Below are 14,932 nucleotides of genomic sequence, written 5' to 3'. Positions count from 1 at the left end.
GAGACCCAAACCTTTGAGTCCACTGGTATCTCCAAAGACTTTGAGACAAGTGAAAATATCATACACTGTTCACGATACATGGTAACAGCTATTTGCATGCATATCTGGCCCACCCATTGCAAGGCCCTCCATGAACTTTGCCCCACTCACCCCTCCCACCTCTTCCTGTCTTACTCCACCCCAGCTCACTCTGTTTCAGCCAGCCAGGCCTTCCTGTTCACAGGAAGCAAAGCTCATCTTGCCTCAGGTTACTTGCACTTGCGATCACTTCTGCTTAGAACTTTCTTTGCTGGCTGACTCCTCCATCAGGTCTCAGCCCAAATGCCACCTTCTTAGCAAAGTATTTCCTTATTGCCACTCTGAAGCGACACACCTCGGCTTTTTTCTGTAACACTCCTGTTTTTATTGCCTTCATAGCACTTTGTCTCAATGATTTTAACTTCTGGGGGTGACTGAGTGACAACATGGAAAGGTCAATGCCATTGAAAGAAGGTACTACTTATCAATACATTTCCCAAGAGAAAGGGGCCCACCACGCCGCATATATCTACAGAGGAAGCATTCACTTTTGCTCAAGAAGCAGAAGCAGGAGCGAGGGGAAGGCCCAAGCCTTTACTGGGGTTTCTTTGGGAAGGGCAAGGCAGGACAGAGCAAATGGCTTAGGACTGGCTAGTTTGAATAATTCTGGCACACTTTGGGCTATAGGTCTGGTCTCTAGTTGCTGGTCCCTGGGATGATTCAGGGCGGGGGAAACATTGACGTGCTGTGTGAGACTTAGTTAAGAAGGGTGCTTGGAGAGTATAGACTCAGGATCAGTCGGTTTGTGTATGAAAGGCGTGCTCCCGGTTGAGCCCTTTGCTATCTCTAAGAATTGGTTAGCCCTGAGAGGGGCAGCCTCTCCCCGTTGCCAGGAAGATTTTTAAGATATTACAACATCATAAGATGAGGCACTAATTTCCAGTTATAAAATAAATAAGTCCTGGGGATCTTAGGTACAGCATGGTGACTATAGTTAATAATACTGTAAGGCATATTTGAAAGTTGCTAAGAGACTGGATCTTAAACATCTTCATCCCAAGGAAAAAAATTTTTGTAACTATATATGGTGACAGATGGTAACTAGACTTATTGTGGTGGATCACTCTGCAATATATACATATATCAAATCGTTGTTTGTACCCCTGAAACTACTATGATGTTAAGTCAATTATACCTTAATAAAAAATTATTCAATTTTAAAAAGAAAAATATCATAAGATACAGAAAATAAAAAGACATCATTAATACATACTTCCTGAAATAATCTCATTTATTGATTTTTTTTTTTTCCTACTCCAATAGAAGATAGCCCCACGAAGGTTGGGACATTGTCCTTATTGCTCTTTACTATATTGCTAATGCTTAAATGCCTGGCATGTGGTAGGTGTAAATAATAAATAACAAATAAATATCTGTTGCATGAATGAATACATATGAGCTTCTAGAATCAGGAACTGTGTGGTCTTTACATTTGTATCTCTCTATCCCACCCCATCCTTACACTTCACTCAGCACAGCGCAGAATACATAGTACCTATCATAAGTAAAAAGGGTTGTTGAATTCAGTTGAACAGAGAATGGTAATATACCATTTTAATTTGTGTAGTTTCAAATAGTTTTAGCAAATTTATTCATGTGTCACAGGTAAGGTGGATGGAATGGTACAAAAAAATCATGAATTTTGGTAGATACGGTATTTGGAAGAAATAAGATAAAATAGATTCAAGACACATGCCCCCTTTAGTCAGGGATTAGCAACAGCATCTTCAAATATCAAGGACAACACATTACAGGTCATAATGACCCCCTCATCTCTGCATTCAGGAGGTATTTAAACTAACCGTTTAAAATACAAATGCAATACACCAAGACATTAAAAGCATTTATCTCTAGACAGCAGGATTATGAGTATCTTTGTAGTTTTCTGCATTTTCCATATTTTCTACAACAAACATGCATGACTTTTTAAATGAGAACAAAAATCATTCACAAAGAAATTAACATTTCAGTTATATTTTATTCTGGCGTCTACCCTAGAATATGTCAACAGATTAATAGAACTAACAAAGGAGCCAAATTCTGCAGTGTTTTTTCTAGATCCTTCTTTATTTATGAATATCTCAGAATAAATGTGAATTCCTAAACTATCCTTCATGAAATCTATTCAGAGTTTCGATGAACTCCAGCTAACGAGAGCAGAGCACGTTACCGTGTCATGCAAGAACAGAAAATAGCCTGGTAAATTCTCTATGTCCCCCTACTGATGTCAGCCCTGCCAACGTTCCTTACTGACGTCCTCAAAACTGACATTACCCTTTCATTGATGTCACTGAATCAGGAAGCTGAAAAGCTGTTGCAAAGTGACTGTTTCTATTGCAAAGGTTTAAAACTTCAGAGATTGAAAGGTTAAAGTTAAAAATATGTATTTTAATTTGAACAACAGATGGCCTTGGAGTGACTACAAGGCTGAATTAACTCTCGAGGTTCTATGGCTGTTTGTGAAAGGAAAAAAAAAAAAAAGACAACCAAAACCCTTAAAAAGCCCACACTAGAACACACAGCTCAAGCACTGGTGACATCAGCAGAATCTCTCTGTTGAATTAGAGTCCCGAATTTGGCTGCAGAGCCATCTGTTAGCCTCCAGAGAGAATAATCTTCTATGAAATTATACTGCATCATTTCACTAATGAACCTTTCCAGTTTTTAGGGCCTCGGCCTCACAGCTATCTCACCTCCTGCCATGGCTCCCTGAGCCCCTAAGATACACAGAGGGATCCTCCCTGCTAAAGTCTCCCATAGAGCTGTCCTTTAGAAAGATGTCTCCAGTCCTAGATCGAGTTCTATGGAAACAGGATGAGATGGGAAGTTGCATGGAGAAGGTTTATTAGGACAGGCCCTTGTAAGGAAATGAGGAAGGTAGGATGGGGCAGAGGGGAAAGCTGATCTCCAAGGTGGTTCCAACTCAAGCCTCAGTCATCCTATGGGGAGCTCTGCTGCCAGGAAGGCCCCTCAGATTATCCCAAATGGAATCAAGGAAGCCAGTCATTGTATCCTCACATCAGCTGTCATTGGACACAGGCTGCTGTCTATGAGAGAGCATCACCTTGGCTGTAAAGTACCCTGTGGCTGAGACAATTTCCAGTCAGCGACTCAGCCAGTATTCCCAGTAACTGACAGATGAGCACCTTGACCCTGATAGGGGGTCTGAATAAAGCACTCCAGTCTTTATTCCACCCCCATTCACCCAGACCCTTCAGTGACAGTGGCACCCATATCCTTGAAAGTCTTCAACTCCTGTCTTCCCTCTCAGCCTTGACCAAACTTATTTCCAGCATCATAGTATCCTAAGGACAAACCTCAGTTACCCAGAATATTAAGGTATTGATTCAATCGTTTATTCTTTGAACACTACCAATCATATGCTGAGGATGAGTCCCCTCTTTCAGGGAATTGCGGGGAGTAAGAAGTGTTAGAGGAAAAAGGAACAGCACGTGTGGGGGCCTGTAGGCAAGAGGGAGCATTGATGAGTTCAGAGAACGGAAAATGGATCAGAACTCAAGAAGGAATATGGTGGGAGCAGCGCAGAAGGAGATTGTGAAGGGCACTGTCTCCCACATGACCGAGCTTGGGATTTGTCTTGACGTCATTCCATCATCCTTCCATTGCTTTGGCAAAACACTTAGGTGTCATTCTTGACTCATCTCTTGCACTCAGACCACACATTTAATCTGTCGTCAAAATCTATGAGTTCCAAAAAAAGGACAACAACATTTATTTATTTACTTACTTACTTACTTAAGTATTTTTCCAACCCCTTCTCACCACTCCCATTACCCCCACTCTGGTCCAAGCCTCATCGTTTCTTGCCTGGATTATTGAAATAGCTTTCTCATTGGTCTCTTTGTTTTTGCCCTTGACACTTGGTAGTCTATTCTCAAGAAGCAGCCAGACAGATCTTGCAAATATATCAATTCAGATTTTCTAATGCAGAGTAAAAGCTGAAGTTCTTAGTATGACCTACAAGGCCCGACCTACCCCATCTCCCCTGCCCCATTACGACTCTAATGTATCCCCCTCTCTCGCTCTGCTCCTGGGCTTGCTGGAGTTCAACAAGCCAGACATGCTCCCACCTTGAGACATTCCTTTTTCCTTCTTCCTTGGATGATGCTACCCAAACATGGAAAGAACTAGCTCCCTCACATCTTCCATGTCTTCACTTAAATTCACTCTCCTAGTAAATCTTTCCCCGGCCACCCTATCTACAGTTTTAATCTTCAACCTCAGTACTTCATAGCGTCTTTTCTGATTTGATTTTTGTAATCAGCACTCTCTATTCATTGCCTCTTTCCCCTCCACCCCTCAACAAGACTGTGAGCTTCCTAAAAGCCGGACTTTTTGTGTAATTTGTTCACTATCACATTCCTAGCACCAACATCAGTCTCTGGCAGATGGTAGGTGCCTCAATAATTATTGGATAAATGGATAGGGAGGCTTTGAAGATTTTTCTGGATGGTTGAGTTAGCCAGATAGCAGGTGTAGCTTATGAGGCAGTAAATCCTTTTATTTTAAAATTTGAACATGTTTAGTGGATAGCTTTCTAAAACATATTACACGATTATCTGCATTTTTGAATAAACATAATTAGTTCTGTGTGCCAAGTGGGGATGCTTTCAGAAGCTCTTGAGGTATTTGCCCCAGTGCTAAATGGCCTCTGCTTATTGCGTCTTGGGCCTGTGTTTTAGACAATAGTTCTCCTCCTGTTTCTTCACTTAAGAGTAGGCTTCAGCTGTCAATGTGCCTAAGACTTCTCCAACATACCAAACTAGACAAGAGCCAAAGACATTAGCCCAGCCTTACTAACAATAACCAGAGAGTCGAAAGGTTCCCCAGTCAAGAAGAAAGCATAGAGGACTGGGAGATAGAAGATCTATATAGATTGTAGCATAGTTACTAATAAGCTAAGTGATATGGGGAAGGGAGAGAGCGGATCATTATGGAGCTGTCATTTTATTTGATTCACACAATAACTGGATGATGGTTGTATCATTACCAGCTTACTGACAAAAACAAAAACAAACAAAACACAAAAATCCAGACTATGGGAAATTAATCTGTTCAAGATTAGATGGCTTGCCAATAATAGATGCAGGAATGATTCCAGGTCCCCTGATTCCAAATACTATGCTCTCTTTACCATACTGAGGTAGATCATTACTTATTTCTTCATAAGAGATGGCTTAAATCACAGCGATAGCAATCAAAGAGCATCTCATACACCACGGGTTGACTGCCTACAAGAATACTGGTTAAGAGAAGGGGTAAGTGTCAAGCAGACTCAGATTAATTTCTTGTTCCAACAAGCCATTTAAACGTTTTGAGCCTCAGTTTCCTTATTTGTAAAATGAGGATAATAATACTCATAGTAATAATAATAATACCCACAGCAAAGGGCTGTTGTGATCTCTTCTAGAATAATGCATGTAAAGCATTTTCCTTAGTACTTGGCCTATAATAAGCACTCAGTAAATGATTGCTTTATTATTATTATTATTGCCAAAGTAAATCCTTCCCCTTGACATCAGGTATAATCCAGCGAGCTTCTGGACCATTTGTACAGGTGATTTCAAAGGCTTAAGGGTAGAGAGTGAAACATAAGTCAGCTGTGCAACACTAGAGTTAACAGAAAGGTGATGTCATCCTGGCATGACTATAAACATGTACAGAGTATCAAAATGTGGGGAGAAGCGAGCCATCTTACTCGGGAGGGATGAAGCCCTAGAGTCCACTGACCTGGGCATCTTGCTTTCACCGGAAAGCTTCCAGCCTGGGCTTCCATCGGGGTGGGTCGGAGCTGTCTCTTTTTCAGGCAGGACATTATGTTGATTGTATTACATGGCTGTAAACTGATCAGTGCCTATTCCTACGCCGTCAAGCATCTGAGTTCAAACAATTGGACTATTTTAATAAGATTAGCAGCTTGTCCCCCTCTTACATTTTTCTCTCTGCAGGATACCTCTCAGTGTCCTTCAGAGAAATCCTTAGGAAAGTAGTAGGATTTCAGGATGCTTCACATCTTCCATCCTGAGGCAGACGCAGCTAAAAAAAGCCCTCCACGTCTGCTGCCCAGAACCACCTATGCCCTCAAAAAATATGCCAGAGAAAGCCCAAGTCAAGGGAGTGGTAATGCGGACAAGAGGCTTACTAGAATGAGTCTGTATTCTTGAATAGTAAACCTCACAACAGGTGTGTATGCAACTCACCCATGGACTGAGAGACAAGCTCTGCCTCCAAAGGCGAGAGTGTAACAGATGGCCACGTGCCCAATTACGTGAGGCAGAGTTTCATGCTTATGTAAGTGTTAAGGGGTTGCTATGAGGGTTGTGGAATCACACAGACCTGCCTCTCAAATCTCAGTTCCCTTACTTACTAATTCTGAGAACTTGATGAAGTGAGTTAACATCTCAAATCTTATTAGTTTCCTCCTCTTTAAAATGGGATAATGATCCCTACCTGTGGCAAATGGAACTAAGCCTACTTGCTTACTCACAAATATTGGATCCTCCAAGGATTATTATTATTATTAGGTTCTTTCTGGTAGAGAGTAGGAGCCTGTAATAGTCACAGGTAGATGAGGACTGTGGGTTTCCTCCTCCAAAATCTCTCTAACAGGGGCTACTTTGCAATGAAAGCAAATCTCAGGCCGAATTCTGCCACAGATAAGTAGGCATGAAACAGTCATAGAACCCATTCTGTAGGTGCTACAAAGTTTCAGCTGTCTGTGATTTTCTTTAGGTGACTCTGACACTATTTAGAGGTAGAATTCTGCTTAAATTTCTAGTAGGAGCCAGGTAACACTATCTTCAGAATCCTAAACCCAGGGGTTCCTTTTTGAAGCACTTGGGCTACTGGGTGACTAGATTTTTATATTCTATTTTAGTAATGGAGAGTGTCTGTATCATACTTTTAGCCAGTGCAGCATCTGCAACACTCCTCGGTTCACCTATTTCAATGAAAAATGATTTCTAACATCTGTTATGCTAATTAATAAACTTTTGGTGTTGACTACAGAACATGATAGTTAAAGGACTAAAGTAGTTTAGTAGTAACTGCCTCTGGAATGTGGGGCTCTAATAGGGTCTTTCAAAGGCTAACAAGCCATTCTTGAAGTGTGTTTTCCTGATTAGAGACCTTCGAATATTAATCACCCTAAAGTGGTTTTAATTAGGGTAATTAATTAGGATAATTAGCTACCCTAAGGTATAGATTGAAATTAATTACCCCCCCCACACACACACTACTATCTACACTGATAAATTTCAAAGTTAAAGACTACATAGACTATCTTATAGAATTAAACAATGTATGTTAGGGACTTAGTGCCCACCACGTACTAAATGATAGCTATTAACGTTATATTAATTTATATTTCTAATAATAACATTACCAGAACCTGGACCAATTAAGGCCTTCCAACTTGGTGGTTGACTTAGTTGTAGAGCAAAGGCCAGTGATGAGTGACTCTGAATAATGGAATGAATTATACCCTCTTGGTAGTCGCCAGAAATGCATTGATGGTGGGGGGAAGGGGGAGTTTTACAAGGCATTGAAATTCTTGGGTGAGTGAGAGTGGGTATAGAGAACTTTAGATATTAATGTTCATGTGATATTAGTAGATATCACTAGGCACTAAACTCCATAAGGACAGGAAATTCTTCCATTCCCTGCCCCGTCCCCGTCCCCCGTCCCCCCGCTATATCTCAGTGCTTAGAACAGTGCCTGGTATATTGTAGTTGCTCAAGAGATAGGTGTTGAATGAATGAATAAATTAATTTTTAACATCCAGTCTGGTTCTCTTGAGAATGTTCAGAGCTTAGTGCTGTGCTAGGTATAAAGTAGATGCTTAATAGATGTTTACTAATTAAAATGAATGACAAAATGAATGAGCAGTCGAATGAACAAATGGAAGAACTCCCTAAAGGATGCTGGCAAAGAAGATCAGAACAATGTTTCATGGAAATCCAGCTATTCTGTATTTATAGCAACTTAAATGACCATATTTTAGATAAGATGGTGTGAGTATAGTGGTATTATAACCAAATGAATGTCCCTACTTGAAAAACACAGGTGAACAGATCCATATTAACCTGAAGAAAGAGCTCTGGTGTAGTCGATGGAAGGTCCCCTTCCAAGCTCATCGTCATTTTTGTTTAGGGATTGTCATTTTCCTTTCTTTATGGTATTTTTTTGATGAACAGAAGTTCTTAATTTTAATGATCAAATTTATCAAGCCCTTTTTGGTTTGCACATTTTGTATCTTGTTTAAGAAGTCCTTCCCTACTTCAAGTTTAAAAATATATTCTTTTTATATTGTTTACTGAACGTTTTAAAATTTTGCTTTTCTCATGTTACCAACCCATAAGGAGGACATTTTGTGTATAGTGTATAATTTTATTTTCCTCTTATACCATCATTATTCTCTCACTCATTATCTAGACACAACTTTACGAAGTAGTCCGATAACTGCATTTTATTATTTTGAGCTAAATTTTCAACTACAGTTATTTTGGGGGAATTGCATAAGAACATTACAGGCATAACTTGTTTTATGCTCTATTTCATTACATGCACTTGGCAGATACCGTATGTTTTACAAAGTGAAGGTGTGTGGAAACTCTGTCAAGCAAGTCTATCGGCGCCGTTTTTCCAACAGCATTTGCTCACTTTGTGTCTGTGTCAAATTTTTGTAATCCTTGCAACAACTCAAATGTTTTCATTATTATTATATTTGTTTGGTGATCTGTGATCAGGGATCTTTGATGTTACTATTGCAAAAAGATTATGACTTGTTGAAGGCTCAGATGATAGCGTTTTTTAGCAATAAAGTATTTTTAAATTAAGGTACAGTAGGTACATTTTTAGACATAATGCTATTGCACATTTAACAGACTACTGTATAACGTAAACGTAACTTTTATATGCACTAGGAAACTAAAAAATTCGTGTGACTCTCTTTATTGTAATATTTGCTTTATTGTGGTGGTCTGGAACTGAACCCACAATATCTCCAAGGTATGTCTGTAATTTCATCCCCCAAACTAATGTAAGTGGGAGCCTGTGGTTAGGAATTTGGGATGAAGTGTCCTCCCCTCCCCCAGCTCCATTTAGAGTCAAGTCTGAGACAGGCCAACAGTTTCTTCTTGTTTCAAGTTTACTTATTATCTAATTAGGATGTCAACCTTTGGGGTATAGGGTGCCTTCTTTATTTGAGAATTTCTGCTTTACTTTCTCATTCTGCTTTGTCCCCTTCTAACTTTTCACCTCATATGGGGCCAAATAAAACTAAGGCTTTGAGCTACCAGGAATAAGCAGTTTCAGTACTAGATCATTTCTTTTTACTGCCAATTCTAGACTCAACGATTTTGAAAATTCCCTTTAATTTCCTGACAGCTCATCCATGCATTAAAATATATTTTAACAACTTAATTCAAAGTTTTAGGTGTTCTGTGCCATGCAAGAGTTTCCAAGGACCTAGTCTCTCAGGTGTCTCTATGATTTTTTGTGTTTGAATCTTTGATCCAGGTGGAATTAATTAATTTTTTAAATATTTAAGAGTGTGGTAGGGATCTGCTTTATTTTTTCTAAAGTCATCCAGTTAACTCAATTATTTATTTAATAATTCACAAGATGGCAGTTTTAAAATGCAGAGTCAACATGCTACAGGGAAAAGAGCACCAGTACAAACATGAATAAGACATAGCCCCTGTCTTGGAAGATCTTACAGCCCAATGAACAAACGACTTCTATTATTACCATTTGCCAATCTGCATTGGATATGATCAGCTTCTTGTATCACCAAGGCAATATGTGCTAGAGATACCTCCATCTCTTTCTAGCTCAAAATATCTACAGACATACATATACTGCTGGGAGTATAATGGAGGATATATTAACAATGTTTTTCATGTTCATTGTTGTGTTATATACATAGTAGATGAGTTTCTGAAAAGTTGTATTTAAATTCTGTTTTGAATTTCCTTGACAAGTTTTCTATTTAAGGGAATTTTACTTTGAATTATTTTCAAAAATCATTTTGAAGAGTAAATGACGATTCCCTAATTTTTATATGATGCAAATAGAAATTTTCATTTACTAGGTTTCTTAATGCAAGATATACTTGCATAATTCAGGTCTTTTCTAAAAGAGGAAGAAAAATATAAGGAGACTAGAATTTTAAAAGCAAATCAATGTGTATTTTAAAAAATGCTGTTGTTGGGATAGACTTAAAGATATTTCTTAAGGATCATTTACATGAATTCAATTTGCTTGCCTCTACACGCAAGGCAACATTTTGGGTGATTTTTTTTTTCAAAAGCTAATTTTTAAGCTTTGTAGGGAGGATGCCAAATGGTATTTTAAAAACACACATTTAAAAAAAGAAGAACGTGCAGTTTTGCCTGGAGTGCAGATGGAGCCTGTGTCAATTGAAGGCATTCTGCCTAAGGACACAGAGAAAATCACTTTTTCATAAAGACCATAAACCCCACTCTTATGTTTCTGTTCATCTTAATTTGTGGAAGGTGGGAAGGAATTAAATAGGGGCCTTAAGGGTTCAGCTGTCTTAACAGTCTCATTGCTCATGTTTTATATCAGTTATGCTGTAAAAATTATTTGACCTTCAAATTAGTAATGAAGGAATATGATAATTTGGGGGTATTTCTTTTCACTTCTCTTATTGACTTGTTTCTCTTGTGTACAGATAGGGCCTAATTCAATTTTATATTTATATCTGATATATATCTTCTATATCGCCTCACCTTGGCCCCTACAGCACACAGTACCTTAATAATATTAAAAATGATGATAGTAACTCTCATTGTCAAGTGTTACCTTGTGCCAGGCATCGTACTAAGGAATGCAGAGTCATCATTTCATTTAAACTGCAAAAGAGAAGTGAGGAACCAGGGAGTATTTGCGAGGTAAGGGGCAGAGGCAGGATCTGAGCAGGTGCATTGGCTTTAAATCCTTTCCCTTTACTACTCTGAGGATATTCTTTTTAAAAACATGTATGTGAAACTGCTAGTGAGAAGATGAGGTAAATCTTCATTTTATGGACAGAAATATGTCTATTACATATTGTTATGTGCAAAACTCAGGGTATAATACAGTGCATGCATTAGGACCCCAGTTTTATAAAAATAAATTTGTGTATGTGCAAAAATGTCTGGAAAGATAGACCCCTATATATTAATAAGTTACCGGTACTTTTGGATACTCTACATTTTTGAATTTCATTTTTTAGTCACAGTTCTTTATTGCAAGCAACCATTCTGGAAAAAATAAGCAGCAGCACATGGCTGTAAGTGGGATCTTTGGTTTTAATTCCATGTGCTACTGCATCACGACATACAGATTATAATCCGTCCTTTTGATTATAAAGTCAATTCTCATATTATCATATAGTTGTAAAATTAACTCTCCCTGGTGATAATTTCTCATCAACTTTCTGTTTTTAAAAATGAACTCATTTTTGTCTGCCCTTTGTATCATTTTCTTTACTGTGGTGTTATCAAGCTACAGAAATCTCTGCACAAACAGGCCCATTCCAAAAAAAGGCAATTTACTGGCTCACATGCCTGGAGTGTAGATGTTCTCAGTGTCTTCAGGTACTGGACCTGCATCTCTGTGATTCAATGGCCTCTGCTCTCCTTCCAGTGACAGGCCTGTTATTCTTACCCTGGTTCCTCACCCTTGTATAAAAAGCCTGCAGCTATTCCAAGCTTCACATCCTTATCCCCCACTCTCTTAAGAAGGAAAAAGACCATCACCTGTGATAGCTCCTAAGGAACCAGCTTCTTTCCCAGGGAAGCCCCAGCACACGTTTCTCTGTTTCTTACTGGCTCAAATAGGGTCACCTGTATATTCCTGAGTCAGTTATTAAAACCAGGAGCTGGAGATAACTTGAAGCTGAGGTGTGGGCAGCTCTCCAAAGGAAAATGTAGACGCTTTGGTGGAAGAAGAGGAAAATAGAGGCTGGGGACGCCACCAGCAATGCGCTATCTAATTCTTGTTGGCTTCCAGACGCAGGCCCTTCATAGCCACAGCCCCTCAACTTCTTGCTCCTCCAGTACACACGTTCAACCCTTCCTTACTTCGTTGTTGCAATAGCTTTATTTCACTTACCTACTCAATAATTTTGCTCATTAAAGTTTTCATCTTCACATCAAGCATGTAATGTAACTTGCCTTTGGCCGCTACATCCAATTCAAACTCTGATATCCATTTACATTTTCTCTCCCCAACCATTCCCTAACACTTGATGAATCCTCCTAAATAAAGTTCTCCTTTGAAATCATCAATGGTTCCTGGCTGCATAACAGGTAAGGTTCATTGACTTCATCCTGTCATTTAAAAATTTCAACAATCTGGCCTCATCAACAATTTAACTTTTTCTTTTGCCCTTCCCCTTAACTATTTCCAGAAAATGATTTCCAGTATTCCTTCTTTCCTCTACACCTTTGAAAACACTCTTGCCTTCCATCTGGAAATTCTTCTTTTCATAGATCTGGGTGATTAAGTAGCGTTCCATTCTATGTACTTCTGCATACTTATGTCTTTTACTGTGTATTATAACTTCACTAAAATGCAAACAATAACAATACTTATATAAATGCATATTTAGTTGATTAATCTATTCATTGATCATGGCAATAGAAGGTCTTGCATGAGTAGGTGCCCACCTATTTCTCAGCCTCACATTACCCTCCTATTTCTTGCTTGCTACACCCTGCCGCACAACAAATGCCTAATGCTGTTTCATTTTACAAAGTCTACACACACATCCTCCTCCCCAATACGTTCTTTCCCCACCTCTTGATCTGGATAAATCTTACTCATCTTTGGCTGTTTCCTTGAATGTCACATCTTTAGGAAATCCTTCTCTGACTCCCCAGAGTAGGTTTGGTCCCCCTGTTACATGGTTTTATAGGACCCCTTACTCTTCTTTAAGATACTTGTTTCAGTTGCAATTATTCATTTGATTATCTCTTTAATGCCTATTTCTCCTCACATACTCCAAGTGCCTAGGACAGTAACTAATACTAGTGGATGCTTTATTCTTTGTTGAATAAATAATGGTAGGTACTTTTCCCCCACAGTAGTGCTTTTTTTAAAAAAACTAGACATCACCGGCTAATAGGCACTGCTTAATCTAACATTCGTTTTATCTATGGAAAAAACAACGCACCCAAATCATTTCATTAGATTTAGAAGTCTTCCAGGAAATAGACATAAACTACCAACCCTAGAGCTTTGAAAGTAACTTTACTTCCAGCCTCTGGATCCCTTTCTCCTGTCCTTGATAATCCCATTCACCTAACAGGTGAGTAATTCCTTTCATACCACATTTAAGAAGAAACTCTCATTTGCTACTTTGTGTCCTGTTCTTTTTCTCAAGGACAACACATAAGATAATAGATTATAAATTTTACATGAACACATCTTCATCATGGCGATGCTTTTCCAATCAGTAGGATATAGATATAGATAAACTGGGCCATTCTCTTAGCTTCACATGGGATCTAATAAAATGCTATTTTTTAATCAAATATCAAAAATCCAATTAACCACTTAGGTACACTCCAAAACTCTTTCAGTTTAGTCATTCTTTTTGAATATTTCAAACCCTACTTAGTCAAAATCTTATACTATTTAAACTGAGTCTTCAGAGTTTCAGAATGAATTTTGGAGAAACTAATTTCAGGTATTTTCTTATTGATCCTACAATATCTTTCTATGAAGGCTATAGAGACATTTGCTCCTCTTCTAACTTGAAAAAAATGAGGGGGTGGGAATGTTATCAGTGACCCCATTCTTTTCGCAACAATGGAAATATTCTAAACCTTCGCCGTCCAAAATGGTAGCACTAGCCACGTGTGGCTATTGAGTACTCAAAATGTGGCTAGCTCAACTAAGAACCTGAATTTTTAATTAAATTTAAATTTAAATAGTTACATGTGGCTAGTGGCTACTGTATTTCACAGCAGAGCTTTATTTGCTGTGATGGATGAACGGGATTCTGGATTTGTACAAGAGGAGTCAAGAAGCCCACTCTCACCACTTCTATTCAACACAGTATTGGAAGTCCTAGCCACAGCAATCAGACAAGAAAAAGAAATAAAATGTAACCAAATTGGAAGGGAAGAGGTAAAATTGTCATTATATGCAGATGACATGATACTATATATAGAAACCCCTAAAGACTCACACAAAAACTACTGGAACTGATAAACGAATTCAGCAAGCTAGCAGGATACAAGCCTAACATAGAGCAATCTGTTGCATTTCTTTACACTAACAATGAAATATCAGAAAGGGAAAGTAAAAAAAGATTCCTTTTAAAATCACCTTAAAAAAATAAAATACTTAGGAATAAACCTGACCAAGGGGTGAAAGTCTTATATGCTGAGAACTATAAAACATTAATAAAGGAAATTGAAGGGATTCAAAGAAATAGAAAGATATAACATGTTCTTGGGTTGGAAGAATTAAAACAATGTTAAAATGGCCACACTACCCAAAGCAATCTACAGATTTAATGCAATCCCTATCAAATTACCTATGACACTTTACACAGAACTAGAACAAATAATCCTAAAATTTATAGACCCAGAATTGCCAGAGCAATCCTGAGGAAAAAGAACAAAGCTGGAGGCATAACTCTCTCATACATAAGACAAAAGATTATAAGTTTCACATGAGCACATCTTCATACGTGCTACAGTAATCAAAACAGCACAGTACTGGTACAAAGCTAAAGTAATCAAAACAGCATGGTATTGGCACAGAAACAGACATATGGATCAATGGAACAGAATAAAAAGCTCAGAAATAAACT

At 38.4% G+C, this 14,932-nt stretch overlaps 1 long non-coding RNA gene across 1 annotated transcript in view; it reads right to left on the bottom strand.

The window, feature by feature from the left end:
- Positions 1 to 3,724: 3,724 nt before the first annotated feature.
- Positions 3,725 to 14,932, bottom strand: part of LOC125965192 (uncharacterized) — a 169,875-nt gene continuing 158,667 nt past the window's right edge. The window contains exon 3 of the long non-coding RNA XR_007478786.1: positions 3,725 to 3,780. This is a non-coding gene — a long non-coding RNA (uncharacterized LOC125965192). The remainder of the gene's footprint in view (positions 3,781 to 14,932) is intronic.

This window comes from Orcinus orca, chromosome 8 (genome assembly GCF_937001465.1).
Source record: "Orcinus orca chromosome 8, mOrcOrc1.1, whole genome shotgun sequence".
NCBI lineage: Eukaryota > Metazoa > Chordata > Mammalia > Artiodactyla > Delphinidae > Orcinus > Orcinus orca.
This window is presented reverse-complemented; position numbering and strand designations above follow the sequence as displayed.